The sequence below is a fragment of the Rhinopithecus roxellana genome, chromosome 3 (assembly GCF_007565055.1).
Source record: "Rhinopithecus roxellana isolate Shanxi Qingling chromosome 3, ASM756505v1, whole genome shotgun sequence".
NCBI lineage: Eukaryota > Metazoa > Chordata > Mammalia > Primates > Cercopithecidae > Rhinopithecus > Rhinopithecus roxellana.
This window is the reverse complement of record NC_044551.1, coordinates 176,242,351-176,260,723: the sequence shown is the minus strand read 5'-3', so window position 1 is coordinate 176,260,723 and position 18,373 is coordinate 176,242,351. Positions and strand designations below refer to the sequence as shown.

The following is an 18,373-nucleotide window of genomic DNA, read 5'->3' as shown; positions in this document are numbered from 1 at the left end:
TAATTTAGCTGTACATCCAACCACCATCCATCTATTGATCAACCCATCTACCCAAGCATTCACTCACTCATCCATCCAACCACCATTTACCCATCCATCCATTCTTTAATTTCTCTAGTCATTTTTTTCAATATGAACATACAAAAATGAATAAGATACAGTCCCTTCTTTTAAAAATGTCATATGCTTACTGTAGAAGACAGACCTGAAAACAAAAAATTGCCATGATCTTGAAAGCAAAGGTGTCGTGGAAACACAGTGAAGCAGCAGCTAACCCAGTCCTTGTTAAAAGACTTCCCAAGGAAGACGGTTTTGAGTTTAGTTTTAAAGGATAACTAGGACTCCTTAGGAGACAGAGATGGAGAGTTCTAGACTGAGAGAGCAGTACATGCTCTGTACTCCATGGAGGGCCAGGAGACAGAGGAGCATTTGGGAAGCAGGCTGGCATTGCTGGAACGCAGAGGTGACCTGCCAACACAAGTGATGAAGGTGTACAACTAGGCAGCAGTCATACCACAAGGGGCCTTTTTATCCATAATAAAGAATTTGGGCTTGGCTTTTTACAGATAGTAAGAGGGAGACAGAGAAAGGGTTTGAGCAAGGGAGTGATACTCTGGTTTGAATTTTACAAAAGTTCTCCTGGCCAGGTGCGGTGGCTCACGCCTGTAATCCCAGCACTTTGGGAGGCCAAGGCGGGCAGATCACAAGGTCAGAAGCTTGAGACCAGCCTGGCCAACATGGTGAAACTCCATCTCCACTAAAAATATAAAAATTAGGTGGGCATGGTGGTGCACATCTGTAATCCCAGCTACTTGGGAGGCTGAGGCAGGAGAATCACTTGAACCTGGGAGGCAGAGGTTGTGGTGAGCTGAGATCACGCCACTGCACTCCAGCCTGGTGACAGAGCAAGACTCCGACTCAAAAAAAAAAAAAAAAAAAAAAAAAAAAAAATACACACACACACACACACACACACACACACACACATCTCCTGAGTGACAGTAAGCCCGGTTTGGAAGAGGGTGAAATCGGAAGCAGGAAAACCAGCTCACAGGGTTCTTGGGTAACCAGTGTCTCTGTGTGAAGACTTGGTTAAGGATAACAGTGTGGCTGAAGTGTAGGAGAGGTGAGTACAATCGACTGGGTTTTGTGACAGGATGTACGTGAGGATTTGTACGTGAGGATTGAGGGAATTACAGGAGTGCAGGTATGAAAAGTGGCTCCAGGTTGAGTAATTGATCAGTCAAATTACCAATCCCTAATGAAAGGAACAGAGAAGGGAGGAACACCGTACGGAAGGTGGTGTGTTTAGATTCAGGATTTCTGTAACACTGAAATCTCTCAAATATGTTTTGACAACTAATAGCAGTAGCTAGTAATAACACTAAAACCATGAGCCAGGCATTGTTCTGAGCACTTTACATGCACTACCTCATTTAATCTCCATGGAAACACTCAGAGGGCCAGTGCTCTTAGCATCCCTATATTTAGGAAATACCGGCCTAAGAAGGTTAAGAACTTGCCCAAAGTCAAGCTTGACCAATGTGATAGTTGGTGGGACTTGAACCCAGGTGCCTGCTGCTAAGCCTGTGCTCTTACCTACTATGTGTAGTGAGAATTCTTAATTTAGCCCTTCATTATAAACTGTCTTATCACCTAAGTTTCAAAGGCTAAAACTGGGAAATACAACTAAAAATTCCTTTGTGTCCCAACAGTAGCCAACACAGCATCAGGCACACAAAGAACCTTCCAGAAGGGCCTGCTGAATTTCGTGAATAAACCAAAAGGTAGGAAAGGCCAGCTAGGGGAGCCTATGAATCAATAACCCTGCTGAGCTGGGAAGTCACACTGTATGGGGTAAACAGGGCTCCCAGATCGCCTGCCTGAGTCTGTCTTCATCCTTCAGAAACCTCTTAGAGACTCGGCTTTCAGAGGTATCAACTTCACTGACAAGCAAAGCGAGCAGCGGGAAGGGCTCACTACTTCCCCTCCTTCAGGAAACGGAAGGGGTAAGGGGCCACCAAGGCCTGGGCATGGCCCACTGCATATAAGTCCCCTCCTTTCCTCAGGGAGGTGTGGGACCTCAGCTGCCCAATCAGGCCTGAGGGAGGAAGAAAGTCACAGTATGCTAATCCCTACAGGTCACCAGGACTGCTTGCTTTAGTAATGAACTCAATTGTTTCCCCTTCCCCAGGCAGCTTCTTAGGCAGCCTGAATTCTTTCTCAGTCTATTGGTACTTTCAGAAACACTCACATGTCTCAACAAGAACCCAAGCAGTTTTTGTTATCTAGAGCAGAAGCTCCATGCCACTCCCAATGCAGAGAGGGAGAGGGACAATGCTTCCTGCCAGCTGCTGCTCCAGGCCAGCAAGCCCCAGGGATGATGACTACAGGCTCCGGGCAAGGGCAGAACCAAACTTCACAGGCCTCAAACATCAGTCCAGAGATGACATCATCAACTATGAAGACGTACAGATGTCAGTATAAATCACCAGCAAAAAACGTGAACTGTGGAGAGTCAAAAGAGCAGAGATCCTTGATGTGGGGGTGTTCCAACTTGTTGTTTGCTCTAGTCACTGAAGGCCTCTTACTTGCTTGGTTTCCTCACCTGTCTAATAGCCAGTTTGGACTTTTTTTCCTGCTACGCAAATTTTCATAATGCAAACTGGATCTAATCTGAGCAATTCAATAAGGAAGCTAATTTGTAATGGTTGTTGGTTTATACCAGTGTCATGGTCGGGAATGGCCCCCACATGTGAGGCAGGAAAGCCTAATGGCTTACAGACTCAATGCCCATGGCAATTTTAGTTGAATGATGCTATTCTTTACTTTTGTGGCTTCCCTTTTTTGGAGGGACAAGCAGCTTCATTAAGATATACTAGAGCTTCCTTACAGTAAGTGTGGACCAACCCACAATTTATTTTGATGGCTTAGCTGCAAGTTGACCTGAGATTTGTCTTCCATGGTATTCAGTATTTGCTCAATGACATTTAGGCCGGCTTATACTAGTTTGAAAATCTGTTATTTTTTAGTTTGTAAGTTCTGAAAGTCCTAATAGCAATTAAAAACCCCTTTATTTTTGACATTTCTGTAGGATAAATAATTTTGTGGTCATATTCTAAAATTCTGATCCCTACATAGTTTTTTTTTTCCCTCATTGAAGTTGTTTGCAAAAACCCTTTTAAAAAATAACCTAAAGATTATTTTAGGAACACAATTATTATGTAATAGCAAAACACGTACCTCATGGGATATCTGAGAGGGCTGAAATGGTTTAACATCTGTAAAGGGCTTTGCAATATTTCTCAAGGGCTCAATAAGTGGTAGCTGTTACGGCTACTGTTATTATCATTATAATCATCCCTAGATGTCCCAAGAGGTTGGAAATTCAGGAGATTTATTTCTCCTTCATAGATGACTGTATTGGTCAGCAAGGCAATAACAAACGAACTCCAAAATCTCAGTGGGTTAACACAATAAACACTTATTCCACACTCACGTAAAGGGCTTGTTCCATGTGGTATGATACCTTAGAGAAAATGTGGCCTCCAAAGCTGCTGTGCTAGGGGAAGAGAGGGAAGAAGGAAGTACATCAACTCTTAACTCTCTTGACCCAGCAGTGACTCATACCGTTTCTCACATGATTGGCCAGAACTAGTCACATGGCACAAACCTAGCTGCAAAGGAAGCTGGGAAATCTACAGGAACACTTGGATATTTGGTTGAGGACTATCTTAACAACCAGTATGCCTTAAGCATCAAAACAGCAAAGATCTCTTTATCAGCCAGGCACAGTGGCTCATGCCTACAGTCCTAGTACTTTGGGAGGCCAAAGTGGGAGGACTGCTTGGGTCCAGAAGCTTGAGACCAGCCTGAGATATATAGTGAAACCTCATCTCTACAAAAAATCCAAAAAATTTGCTGAGCATGGTACCACACACCTATAATCTCAGCTACTCAGGAGGCTGGGTGGGAGGATTGCTTAAGCCTGGGAGGTAGAGGGTGCCGTGAGCCAAGATCATGCCATTGCACTCTAGCCTATGCAACAGGGAAAGATCCTGTCTCAAAAATAAATAAATAAAATAAAATAAATCAAAAAATCTTTGTCCTTGTCCATCTATCCATCCTTCCTTCCTTTTTTATGTTCACATAGGGCACTTACTACTATGAGCTAAGTGTTGTGTTAGGTGTTTTATCTGTATTATCTCACTTCATCCTTAAAGCAACTCTTGAAGCAGACACTGTTATGGTCATTAAGATAAGGAAACTGAGGTACAGTAAGGTTATGTAGCTTTTCCAAAATCACACAGCCCAAACTTAAGGCTTGAACAGAGGTCTCTTGGACACTAAAACCTGTGATTTTAACCCCCTTGCCATTCTGCTTCTCTAACTTTTTGGAGCTTGGTCGACAAAAGGCTGCCTAATAATCCCAGGAGGGAGGATAGAAACAAGGAATATTTGCTGGCCCTGCCTCTCTGGTTTCAGAAAGAAGGCTGTGAGAGTCTCAGGAAATCCCTGCCCTATTTATGTGGTTCTAGAGAACTCTGGGGCTTGGTCAGGATCACATCCTATTGAGACCCACCTCAGGACTCAGTATGAAAAGAAAACAAGCACAAAGCCACCCTCCCAAACCCCCAAAACACACATACCAAACAACCTCTTTTGACCTTTCCTGTACCTCACATTGGATTACTTTTTCTTCAATGACATGACTGTTAGGGAAATGTAGGGTACATAATGGTCTGAGCCTGCCTTGCCTCTGACCCCTGCCCTGGCTACTTCCACATGCCCCTGATGCTCCAATGCCCCTGCATCCAGAAGACCTTGATTTCAGGAGAAAAGAAGGGGGTGAGGGAGAAGATGGACAAGAGTCCTATCTACGCAGCAGTGGAAAATCACTGGCTCTGCAGAGAGTGGGCCAAAAGGCACTCTGAGTCCTCTAGTTCCAGGATGGCTGACCCACAGGCCTAAGTAATTTTTGCCTAGAACAATGCAGCGGAACCCCAGAGGCCGTAGTCAACATGTTGCTTTATACAGGACTAAAGTCAAGGGCATGGGTCTCTGGGGATCCCCAGAAGATTGTACATGGGTATATATTAGTACACTGAGGGCTCAGATTCCAAGAAAACATATCTAGGGTGGAAGAAAGCACACATTTATGTGTGCATGTGAATGTGCACGCACACACACACACACACACACACACACACACACACACACAGAGAACAGATAAAAATATACATGCAACTTAATGGTCATTTATAACTTCAGAGCTGGCCAGACCCATTTCAGGCAGTCAGACCACTTGGCAATCACCAAAGCTCCATCCCTATAGTGACCTCTTCCCCACAACATCTCATAATGGGGCCAAAAAGGCAGACAACTCCCCAGATTCAAGAATCACTCCTGGATCTCTTTTGAGATTTTCTACTCTTGCAGCTTTCCCCAGATCAGAGTTGTTGCACATGCTCTCCCCTTCTCTGGGAATGCTCTTTACCCTGCTACCAGGATAACAGCCACAGAGGTGTTAAGAAGTAGTCAAATTCTATAAATAATTTGAGGGTAGAGCAGACAGGATTTGCTGATGGATTGGAGGCAAGGCAAGAGAGAGAAGGAGAGTCAAGGATGAGGCTGATATTTTGGCCTGTGCATCTAAAACTTTGGAACTACTGTTACCCGAGATGGGGAAGACTGTGGGTAGAGCAGGGGGTGGGGGGCAGATTTGGATATATTAAATTTGACATGCCTACAAATATTCCCAATTATAGATGCCCAACAGATGATGGGATATACAAATATGGGGCACTCAGGGATAAGACCAAGATAGAGAGATGTAGGTGGTAATTTAAAGTCATGAACCTGGATGTGGTTACCATGGGAGATGAAGATAAGGCAAGAGGAGTGTGGACTGATTTCTGGGCTACACCATCCAGAGCGAGGAGGAAACAGCCCCCAGTGTGGTGGGGGAGAAGCAAGAGAGAGAACAGAGTTGTGAAGGTCAAGTGAAGGGAGAGTTTCAAGGAAGGAGGGGGATAGGGAGGGAGGGAGGAATTGGTTAGCCAACTTCTGCTGAGACACAGAGAAAGATGAGGATAACATTGGGTTTAGCAACGAAGAGCCCACTGGTGACCCTGCAAAGAGCTGCTTGGTCCAAAGATGGGCACGACTTATTAGCAGGAGTGGTTCAAAAAAGAATGGGGGAAAATAAAAAGGAACAATGATGTTGAGACATCTAAAATAAAGGAGGAGAGAAAATGGGTTGATAGCTAGGAGAGAATGTGGTCAAGTGGGGGTTTATCATTTATTTAAGATGAAGGAAATTGTGACATGCTTCAGTGCTGATGAGAATGACACAGAAGAGAGGCACATTGATGATTTAGGGGAGGTAGGAGAAAAATTTGAGAGTGAAGCTCCTGAACAGGCAACAGAGGTAATTCCAGTGTACAGGGATGGCAGTGGCCTTTGGCAGGGTCAGAGATGGGTCCCTGTGGCAACAGCAGGAAGGCAGAAGTCAGGGGAGAGGGGGTGGCAGATGTGGTGGTGGGTGTCTGTGAAAGGTCTCTTCTGACCACTTCTGTTTCCTCAGTGAAAAACAAAGCCAGATTCTCAGTAGAAGCCAGGGAGAAAGGAGAAGTATGATGACTGAGAAGGAAAGGTGAGACATCGCTGTTTAGGAAAGGCTGGAGGGTTACCAGGCGGCAGCCAATGCCCATTTGAGGTTAGTGATCATGAGCTGTGAGTGAGATTCGTCCACAGAAGCACGTGTTTTTCTTCAGCAACATTCAAGTCCCCTGGGTGAGAGGGTGCAAACAATAGAAGACTGAATTCAGCCAAGGTTAGGGCGTTTCCAGGCAACTATGATGGAGGAAGAGAGGGGCTCAGGAGTTGAGGGAATGTGCTTAGAGTAATTATGAAAATGAGCCATGAAATCTATGCTGAGTAATGAGGGAGGGGGCCTCATTAAGCGGGTAAGGGATGGTGACAAGTGACAAAATCTATGAATTATACGCCTCTGCAGGGTCTAAGAACTCTTGGACAGGGCATGGGGCTGGGGCTTACTTAGTAAGGCGGTACTATATAATTCTAGCTCTATCCTAGAGCTATGCAACTTCATGTAAACCACAGCCCTGGTTTCCTCCATCAACAGCATCAGTGGGTTGGATGAGATGAGTCCTAAGATGACCTATTCTATTCTCCTTATTCTGAGAGCTGGATAGAGTATCTGAATTTCAAGTCCAGTTCTTAATGTACTGCACAGCCTTAGGATTTAATATCCCTATGCCTTGGTTTCTTTACGTGAAAATGGGTAAAATGATACCTACCAGAATATCCATTCAAATGTGTAGTGCCATGAGAAGAAAGATTTTTATCTGTTTTGTTCACTGCCACTTGAGCCTGGCAACTAGTAGGTGCTCAATAAATACTTATTGGTTAGTTGGTTGGTTCATTGGTTGGTTGAATGACTAAATGAGTGAATATCTACTCCACTTATCTCACAGAATTACTGAGGAACAGAGGAGCCAAAGAGGGCAAACTTTGTGAAGAATTGAAAGTGCTATGAGTTGTGTGCTGCTGCCCAAGACCTCTGTGCTGGCTTTCACTTCAGCTGTTAAAACCAGAGGATTTCATTAGGCACCTTCTAGAGTATCACAACCAGGTTACTGAAGAGTCACAACACAATAGCACAAATCAAACACTTGGACCCATACTGCTTGAAAGAGGGTCCTGAGAGTTTGGAGCAAGAGGCTCATGCCAGCAGTTTTGTGCAGTAGGGTGAGGGAAGCAGAGGCAGCTTCAGAACAGAGTGAAGCCAGAGTCAGGGCGAGCGTCCTTACACCAGGTGAGGCATTCACATAAGGTTTCTATATCAGAAGAGTGAGGGGTGCTATTAACAAAAGGAAAAAGTGGATGGCCCTGAAACTCTAACTTTCTGTTTTCCACGCTGCCTGGGAATAAATATGGAAGAGCTATGTTGGGGGCAGGGAAGAGGGACTGAGAATGCGTTAGCCTCATTCTGCAAAAGCACGCTCCATCAAGACATTAAGCAGGCCTTGCGTAGCCTATGGTTAATATCTACTCATTTTTACTAGGAATTAAGAGAAAAATACTTCAGGCAGTTCTTAGGATTTTTCTCCCTTTTTAAGACCCCCCAAAACAATGCAGCAAAGCTGGTTCTAAATCAGATGGCATAAGCACAGTCCACCACAGATTCTCCATGTTCTCTCTGGGTTATTCTAGGCCTTTCGTCTGGGTCTCCAACCCCTTCGACCCACAGGTAGGAAACTGACAGATGCAAATTGAAATAGAAATACTCTAGCTAGTAGATGTCAGAGAGGGCAGGTGCAACTCAGCACAAATTTTCTGGAAGTGTGCTGTTTAAAATGATCCTGTTTGAACCCATTGGCCTTTTCTTTTGTTCTGAGTTAGTTCAAAGTGACAAAAGAAGTCCTGACAGTAAAAGATTCAAACATTCCTAGTTTGTGAATGATGAATTTCTCTTTTGTTTTTATTCTCAACATTTGAAATCTGCAAGATCTGTTAATGATGGTGTGCCTCTCTGTGTTTTTCTAGGCATTTACATCTATATTTACATATCCAGCAACAACAAAAAAAGTTCTTTTAAGTCTTTTCCGGCATAAACCAAAGAACGTAGAGTAATCATCTGTGACCAATTCTCATCTATAACTAATTAGAATTTTTATTTTCTCATAGCATTTCCTCCGATTCAGGTCCAAGGTTTTTTTGTTATTATTTTTTCCTAGAAAAGGAAGATACCTGAATATGAGAACTGTAGGACGGAAAGGGAGCTGGGTAAAAGGGGGAAGGGGGCACTTTTCAGATTGTATTGTCACTTCGATCTGATTGAATCTTTTCCTTATTCCTTTATTTTTTTTTTTTTTTTTTTTTTTTTTTTTTTTTTGAGACGGAGTCTTGCTCTGCTGCCCAGGCTGGAGTGCTGTGGCCGGCTCTCGGCTCACTGCAAGCTCCACCTCCCGGGTTCACGCCATTCTCCTGTCTCAGCCTCCCGAGCAGCTGGGACTACAGGCGCCCGCCTCGTCGCCCCGCTAGTTTTTTGTATTTTTTAGTAGAGACGGGGTTTCACCGTATTAGCCAGGATGGTCACGATCTCCTGACCTCATGATCCGCCCGTCTCGGCCTCCCAAAGTGCTGGGATTACAGGCTTGAGCCACCGCGCCCGGCCTCCTTTATTTTTTTTTTAATGCTTTTCCAGCATGGGAAGGATTTCTCAACCCTCTGGCTATTGCATTTGAACTGAAGTCTGCAGAAATAGTTTAAGAGCCCCCGCTTACCTCGCTCACTCCCACCTCAGGCGAGCAGTTCCACATCCCAACCACAGCTTTGAGATCCCATCCAAACTTGCTGGCGTCTCAAACTGAATCCCAGATGTTCACTTAGCGAAAAATAAATGAATGGCCCACGCCGTGGACTGAAGCAGGGACCCTCACAAATAGATTCCAGGTGTTTTGGCCTCTGGACCACTATCTTTCTCTGTTTTACATACACACACACACACACACACACACACGGCACCAATTCCATCCTGAAAAGACTTCAACATCATCTCCAAGTTAGAGCCAGTATAGGACGAACAGAGGTAGTTACCTAACACAAATAACATATTTTCAATTGTGGATGAAGGCAAAGAGCTCCACATTTACACTCCTTCAATTATACTACTCCTCCACATTACACTACTGCCTTCAATAATCAAAATCATGATGTGTGTGATGTTCAAACTCATCTTAGGCTTAAAAGAACTAAGAATGGCTAAATGATCTGAATTATCATCACTGTTCATTATCCATCTTAGCTGCCTTCTTGTGTTCCCCTGTGCTATGGTCCAAATGTTTGTGTCCTTCCCCCACTAAAATTCACATTCAAAATTCAACCACTGAGATGATGGTATTTGGAGGTGGGACCTTTGGGCAGTGATTGGGCCATGAGGGTGGAGCCCTCATGAATGGGATTAGTGCTTCCTTGCATCTCCCACAATGTGAGCACATAAGCTAGAAGGCGCCATCTATGACCAGAAAGTGGGTCCTCACCAGACACCGAGTATACTGGCACCTTCTTTGATTGGACTTCCCATTATATATAAGCCAGCCAGAGTATGCTACTTTGTTATAGCAGTTGGAATGGACTAAGACTACACAATTCTTACGTCAAATTTAACAAGCACCTACTGTTTGCTTACCTTGGGGCAAACAGGGAAGAAAAAAAAAGAAAAGGAAAGATCTGCCCCAAATCATAGTAGTGTTTTGAAACATCAAAATTCCAGTTGCTAGCTTATAAATTAAGAAATTCATATTCTGTGAAGAAAGTCAATGGGTAGCCTGATGGGAATAGCATTGAATCTATATGTTATTACTTTGGGCAGTATGGCCATTTTCACGATATTGATTCTTCCTATCCATGAGCATGGAATGTTTTTCTATTTGCATCCTCTCTTATTTCCTTCAGCAGTGGTTTGTAGTTCTCCTTGCAGAGGTCCTTCACATTCCTTGTTAGTGGTATTCCTGGATATTTTATTCTGTTGGTTGTAGTTGTGAATGGGAGTTCACTACTTTAAATTTCATATGGAACCCAAACAAGAGCCTGTATATCTAAGAAAATCATAAGCAAAGAGAACAAACCTGGAGGCATCATGCTACCTGACTTGAAACTACACTAATAGGCTACAGTAACCAAAACAGCATGGTACTGGTACCAAAACAGATATACAGACCAATGGAACAGAACAGGGGCCTCAGAAATAACTCCACACATCTACAACCATCTGAGCTTTGACAAACCTAACAAAAACAAATAATAGGTAAAGGATTCCCTATTTAATAAGTGGTGTTGGGAAAACTGGCTAGCCATATGCAGAAAACTGAAAGTGGACCTCTTCCTTATACCTTAGACAAAAATTAAGATGGATTAGAAACTTAAAATTTAAGATGGATTAAAGACTTAAATGTCAGCCCTAAAACCATAAAAACCCTACAAGAAAACCTAGGCAATACCATTCAGGACATAGGCATGGGCAAAGTCTTTATGACTATAACACCAAAAGCAATGGCAACAAAAGCCAAAATTGACAAATGGAATCTCATCAAACTAAAGAGCTTCTGTACAGCAAAATAAACTATTATCAGAGTGAACAGGCAACCTACAGAATGGGAGAAAATTTGTACAATCTATCCATCTGACAAAGGGCTAATATTCAGAATCTACAAAGAACTTAAATTTACAAGAAGAAAACATACAACCCCATCAAAAAGTGGGCGAAGGATATGGACAGATGCTTCTCAAAAGAAGACATTTATGCAGCCAACGAACATATGAAAAGAAGCTCATCATCACTGGTCATTAGAGAAATGCAAATCAAAACCACAATGAGATACCATCTCACACCACTTAGAATGGCGATCATTAAAAAGTCAGGAAACTATAGATGCTAGAAAGGATGTGGAGAAACAGGAACACTTTCACACTGTTGGTGGGAGTGTAAATTAGTTCCACTATTGTGGAAGGCAGTGTGGCGATTCCTCAAGGATCTAGAACCAGAAATACCATTTGACTTAGCAATCCCATTACTGGGTATACACCCAAAGAATCATAAATCATTCAACTATAAAGACACATGCACACAGATGTTTATTGCGGCACTATTCATAATAGCAAAGACTTGGAACCAACCCAAATGCCCATCGATGGTACATTGGATAAAGAAAATGTGGCATATATGCTACATGTGGAATGCTATGCAGCCATAGAAAAGGATGAGTTCATGTCCTTTTTTTTTTTTTTTTTTTTTTTTTGAGACGGAGTCTCGCTCTGTCGCCCGGGCTGGAGTGCAGTGGCCGGATCTCAGCTCACTGCAAGCTCCGCCTCCCGGGTTTACGCCATTCTCCTGCCTCAGCCTCCCGAGTAACTGGGACTACAGGCGCCCGCCACCTCGCCCGGCTAGTTTTTTTGTATTTTTTTTAGTAGAGATGGGGTTTCACCGTGTTAGCCAGGATGGTCTCGATCTCCTGACCTCGTGATCCGCCCGTTTCGGCCTCCCAAAGTGCTGGGATTACAGGCTTGAGCCACCGCGCCCGGCCGAGTTCATGTCCTTTGCAGGGACATGGATGAAGCTGGAAACCATCATTCTCAGCAAGCTAACCCAGGAACAGAAAACCAACCACCACATGTTATCACTCATAATTGGGAGTAGAACAACGAGAACACATGGACATAGCAAGGGGAACCTCACACGCCAGGGCCTGTCGGGGGTAGGGGGCAAGGGGAGGGATAGCATTAGGAGAAATACCTAATGTAGATGATGGGTTGATGAGTGCAGCAAACCACCATGGCACATGTATACCTATGTAACAAACCTGCATGTTTTGCACATGTATACCAGAACTTAAAGTATAATAAAAAGTAAATTATAAAATTCAATGTTTACTAAGTGCCTATTCTGTGTCATACTCTGAGATACAAAATTCAGTAAGACCTCCTCCTTAAGGAACTTGCAATCTAGCAGGGGAGTAAGATAAGCAAGATAAGCCCCTCAGTGCCTTGTGAACATGTGATGTGTGCCACAAAACACAGAAGTTGTGGGAGAAATCTTTATGGCAAATAGCTACCCATGGCACTACACAGTGAGCGGTGCATCACGACCCAGGCAATGAACATAGAGAGAGATTAGAGGTAAGACCAGACAGGTAGGATGAAGGTATAGGGCCTTGTGGGAAGCCAGTGGGTTCCAAAATGCAGTTGTCCAATCTCTCAAGATTTCAGAGGGCAAATAAATGAACAAAAAAATTTTATTTGCATTATATTTTTTATGTTTTTATAAAAATACATAACTACCTCATGGTCATTATTTAAGAAGAGGCCAAGGAAAAAGAAAGGAAGTTGACTTAAAGTCAAATTAAAGAAAATAATTTGAGTAAAGGTGTCACATGAATTGACAAAAACCATGAAGAAGGTATAGAATGCACTGGCATTTGGAAAATGCTGTGTTGCTCAGGAGCTGGTCACTGAAGTTTCCTGGGAAGGACTGGCATGAAGAAAGTCAGCTAGTAGGAAGAGAACTTGGGTAGTGGTATGCAGAATGTGTTGGGTGGTGGGGGTGAAACTGGAGTTGAACACAATGAAGACCATGGTGTGAATCAAAGGGGACCAGAGGTAGGAATGAATGAATGAAAGCAAGAGGAGAAACAGGAGGAGACAAGGCAAAACTTAGTGGCAAACGGGAAGAAGACAGTTAGAATAGAGACAGGGTATGGAGACTGGTTCACTGTTTCCAATTCTACTCTAGTAGAATTATACACCCAATGGTTTGGCTGTGTGATTTTGCAGTATCTCCCATTAAAGTCAGAAGTATATATTTCCTTGCTCCATTGATGTTGGGTGTGGCCATGTAACTTGATTTGGTCAACAGAAGGTTGGTGAGTGTGATGTGAGCAGAGATTTTAAATGTGCTTGTGTGACTTGGCTTGATTTCATCTCTTATTCCATTTGCCATCAAAAAAATATGCCTTTGATAGCCAAGAACCCAAACAGAAGGAGAAGTCACGAGGATATTTCTGAACCCAAATCACAGGCTGAATCCAAGCCCAACTGAGCCCAGCTAAGACCATCTGAAACAGCCAAACCTAGCCAACCCATGACCCATATACAAAGAAAATAAATGCTTACTTTTGTAAGCCACTGAGATTCTGAGGTTGTTTGGCTAGAAGGGAAAACTGACTAATGCAGAGGAGGAGGGATTGGGTTGAGAGTTGCAGTAGTCTCATGACAGGTTCCCCTGTTTCTGCTTTTGCTCCTACATCCCATTTTCCATGAGCAGTTAGAGTGAGTGTTTCAAAACTCATGTTAATCAACTCATTCCTTTGCTCAAAAAACCCCTCAGTTGCTCCCACATCACTCAGTGTAAAAGTCAAAGTGCTTGCAATGGACCGTATACCCTTACATGATCTGTCCATCTCCCTATCCCTTTACCCCTCAAAATTCACCTCCTACCACTCTCCTACTTTCTTACTCTACTCCAGCCATGTGGCTTTCTTGCTACTCCTGGAACACATTAGGGTGCACCTTCCTTTGGGCCTCTTCCTTGCTTTTTTATTCCTAGAAAACACATCTAAGAGCTGACATCTTTTATTATATTATACTTTAAGTTCTGGGGTATATGTGCAGAACATGCAGTTTTGTTACATAGATATACACGTGCCTTGGTGGTTTCCTGAACCCATTGGCCCATCACCTATATTAGGTATTTCTCCTAATGCTATCCCTCCCCTAGTCCCCCATCCCCTGACAGGCCCTAATGTGTGATGGTCCCCTCCCTGTGCCCATGTGTTCTCATTGTTCAACTCCCAGTTATGAACGAGAACATGAGGAGTTTAGTTTTCTGTTCTCATGTTAGTTTGCTGAGATGATGGTTTCCAGCTTCATCCATGTCCCTGCAAGGGACATAAACTCATCCTTTTTATGGTTGCATAGTATTCCATGGTGTATATGTGCCACATTTTCTTTATCCAGTCTATCATTGATGGGCATTTGGATTGGTTCCAAGTCTTTGCTATTGTGAAGAGTGCCACAATAAACATATGTGTGCATGTGTCTTTACAGAATAATTTATAATCCTTTGGGTATATATCCAGTAATGAGATTGCTGGGTCAAATGTTATTTCTAGTTCTAGATCCTTGAGAAGTTGCCACACTGTCTTCCACAATGGTTGAACTAATTTGCACTCCCACCAACAGTATAAAAGTATTCCTGTTTCTCCATATCCTCTCCAGCATCTGTTGTTTCCTGACTTTTTAATGATCACCATTCTAACTGGCATGAGATGGTACCTCATTGTGGTTTTGATTTGCATTTCTCTAATGACCAGTGATGATGAGCTTTTTTTCATGTTTGTTGGCTGCATAAATGTCTTCTTTTGAGAAATGTCTGTTCATACCCTTCACCCACTTTTTGAGGGGGTTGTTTTTTTCTTGTAAATTTAAGTTCCTTGTAGATTCTGGATATTAGCCCTTTGTCAGATAGGTAGATTGTAAAGATTTTCTCCCATTCTGTAAGTTGTCTGTTCACTCTGATGATAGTTTCTTTTGCTGTGCAGAAGCTCTTTAGTTTGAGTAGATCCCATTTGTCAATTCTGGCTTTTGTTGCCATTGCTTTTGGTGTTTTAGGCATGAAGTCTTTGCCCATGCCTATGTCCTGAATGGTATTGCCTAGGTTTTCTTGTAGGGTTTTTATGGTTTTAGGTCTTACATTTAAGTCTTTAATCCATCTTGAGTTAATATTTGTCTAAAGTATAAGGAAGGGGTCCAGGTTCAGTTTTCTGCATATGGCTAGCCAGTTTTCCCAACACCACTTATTAAACAGGGAATCCTTTCCCTATTATTTGTTTTTGTTAGGTTTGTCAAAGATCAGATGGTTGTAGATGTGTGGTATTACTTCTGAGGCCTCTGTTCTGTTCCATTGGTCTATATATCTGTTTTGGTACCAGTACCATGCTGTTTTTGTTACTGTAGACTCTGTTTGCAGACGACCTGATTGTATATTTAGAAAACCCCACTGTCTCAGTCCAAAATATCCTTAATAAGCAACTTCAGATACAAAATCAATGTGCAAACATCACAAGCATTCCTATACACCAATAACAAACAGAGAGCCAAATCATGAGTGAACTCCCCCTCACGACTGCTACTAAGGAAAAAAAAAATACCTAGGAATACAACTTCCAAGGGATGTGAAGGACCTCTTCAAGCAGAATTACAAAATCCTGCTCAAGGAAATCAGAGAGGATAGAAACAAATGGAAAAACATTCCATGCTCATGGATAGGAATAATCATTATCGTGAAAATGGCCATACTGCCCAAAGTAATTTATAGATTCAATGCTATCCCTATCAAGCTACCATTTACTTTCTTCAGAGAACTGGAAAAAACCACTTTAAACTTTATATGGAACCAAAAAAGGGCCTGCATAGCCAAGACAATCCTAAGCAAAAAGAACCAAGCTGGAGGCATCACGCTACCTGACTTCAAACTATAGCTGACATCTTTACTTCCTTCAGATCTCTCTTCAAATATCCCTTCCTCCAGGAGATCTTCCTTGACCTTCCCATTAAAATTGCAACTCCATTCCTGAGCTCTCTGACTCACTCCCCTGCTTAATTATTTTCAAAGTGATGATCTGACCTATTATACATTTTACTTGTTGTGTTTACTGTCTGTGGTCTCCCACTAGAATATAAGTTCCATGTGGGTAAAAACTTTTTTCTCTTCCTACTATATCCCCAGAACACTAAGAACAGTGCCTGGCACATGACTCAACAAATATTTATTAAATAAACAAATCAAACAAATAGTCAGGTATTTATTCTAGAACTATGTGCATAATAGTGATGGCTTTGACAGACTCAGAAACTTGGAAGGAGAAAGAGGTGTAGAATAAAGTAAGAGTGGCCAAATGAAGCTACCAAGATAGCAAGTAATAGGTCAAGTTTAAAGAGACAGCAGACATCATCCACTTGGTGGTGAGAGCTAAGCCATGAGCATTGGGAGTCTGTCATTTACTACTCAGAGTAATTGACTAAACTCACCAAGTCTCAGCCTTCTCATCTGTTAAATGGAAAGAATACAAACATCTCCTTCCCAAGGGAGTTGTGAGAATTAACTGAGATCATATAAGTGGCTCTGTATTCTGCCTGATACAAAATAAGTGCTCAATATCTGGTTCCAAGTAAGTTGGCAACACCCGCTTCATGGAGAGCCCATCAAGGGGGAAAGAAGATGGCCCAGGCAGAGTTTGCTCTAAGGCAGCAGACAGCAGAAGTCAGGGCTCAAGAGAAAGCACTGTGTGAGGCAGTAATTATAACATCTCCCATAAGGGCCTTAAAGGGAAATTGGGACGTGGAAAGAGAGAAAAGGCAGAGGAAAACTCAGGAACCGCAGTGAGGAAGTGGGAACAACCAAGGCTTGTCTGGGAAACTGGGAGGAGGCAAGGGTGGCTGGGAGGGCCCTCTGGAGAGGCAAATAAAGTTTCTAAAGGGGAGGTGAGGCAAATCCGTGTGTGAAAAAGTGGGTAGAGGAGATGGTGGTGGCGGAAGTGGGTGGAGTTCTTTAACATCAGGATCCTAAAGCTGTATATTACCCAACATTTAACAGGGACTCCCTCATTGTCTTCAAGAGTAAAATGAATGGGATATGCTCCTCTGCAATGAATCCAATGTGACATCTTCTGTGGGTATCCCAAAGGCATCTTCACCATGGACACTGTCATCTCCTTCTATCCCCAACCTGGTCCCCATCTCAGAGAATGGCTCCTTGCTCATGCTTCCTTCCTTTTCACTTGATATTCATGATGTGCAATCAATCGCTATATGCCGTGAGGTATGCCTCTTTAAATATGTCTCCAAACAGTCCCCTTCTCCTAACTGCATGGCCGTTCCCCTGGTCCAGACTGCCATCCTCCCTCCGCATTACTGAAAGGAGCACCTCCTTGCCTCCAGTCTCATTCCTCACCCTTCCACTTAAGCCTTAAATTCACCTTTCTTGCAGGAAGAATGATCTCCCTACAATACAAACTTAATTTTGTTGTTTTTCTGCTGGAAATCCTTCAGTAGCTCCCCATTGCCCTCAGGAAATCATCAAAATGTTTTAATCCTACCTGCAAAGCTTTGTGTCATCTGTCCTCTGCCTCCTCCCCCAGCTATGATGAACTTCCTTTAGTTCATGATGAACTCCTTTACTTCTTGAACGTAACTTGCACTCTCTCACCTCTGGGCCTTTGATGATGTTGTTCTATCTGAAATACTTTTCCCTTCTCCTCTACTTTATTAACTCGAATTCAGGCTCTAGGTCTCACCAAAGAGGGCATCTCTTCTAGGAAGTCTGTCTGATCCTCCTGTCTACTCCAGAGTCCTCTGTCATTATTTTACTAGAATTTTCTATTTATTTCTTTCATCACAGAGTGAATGAAGGGTAGAAAATGCTTTCTATAAAGAGCCAAACAGTAATTACTTTGGGTTTTGCAGGCTCCATGGTGTCTGTCAGTACTACCCAATTCTGCTAATGGAGTGCAAAAGCAACCATAAACAATACATCAGTAAAGTAGTGTGGCTGAGTTCCGATAAAACTTTATTTATAAAAGAAGGCAGTGGGCCGAATTTGGCCCATAGCTGCAGCTTGCCATCCCCTGCCCATCTCCCTGGGCCAATCAGAATGCTTTGTACATCAAAGGGGTTCCTAAAAATTTCCTGAATAAAGAAGGAAAGATTGAATAAATATTTGAATAAATAAATGATAAATTTCAAAGGTCAAGTGCTAACCTTATTTGAAAAAACTTCTTTCCTAGAATCAAAT

General features: G+C 42.8%; 1 protein-coding gene across 1 annotated transcript in view; it reads right to left on the bottom strand.

Annotated features, from left to right (window-relative positions):
• SLIT3 (slit guidance ligand 3) overlaps window positions 1-18,373 on the bottom strand; it is a 651,942-nt gene that overhangs the window by 546,102 nt on the left and 87,467 nt on the right. The window lies entirely within an intron of this gene.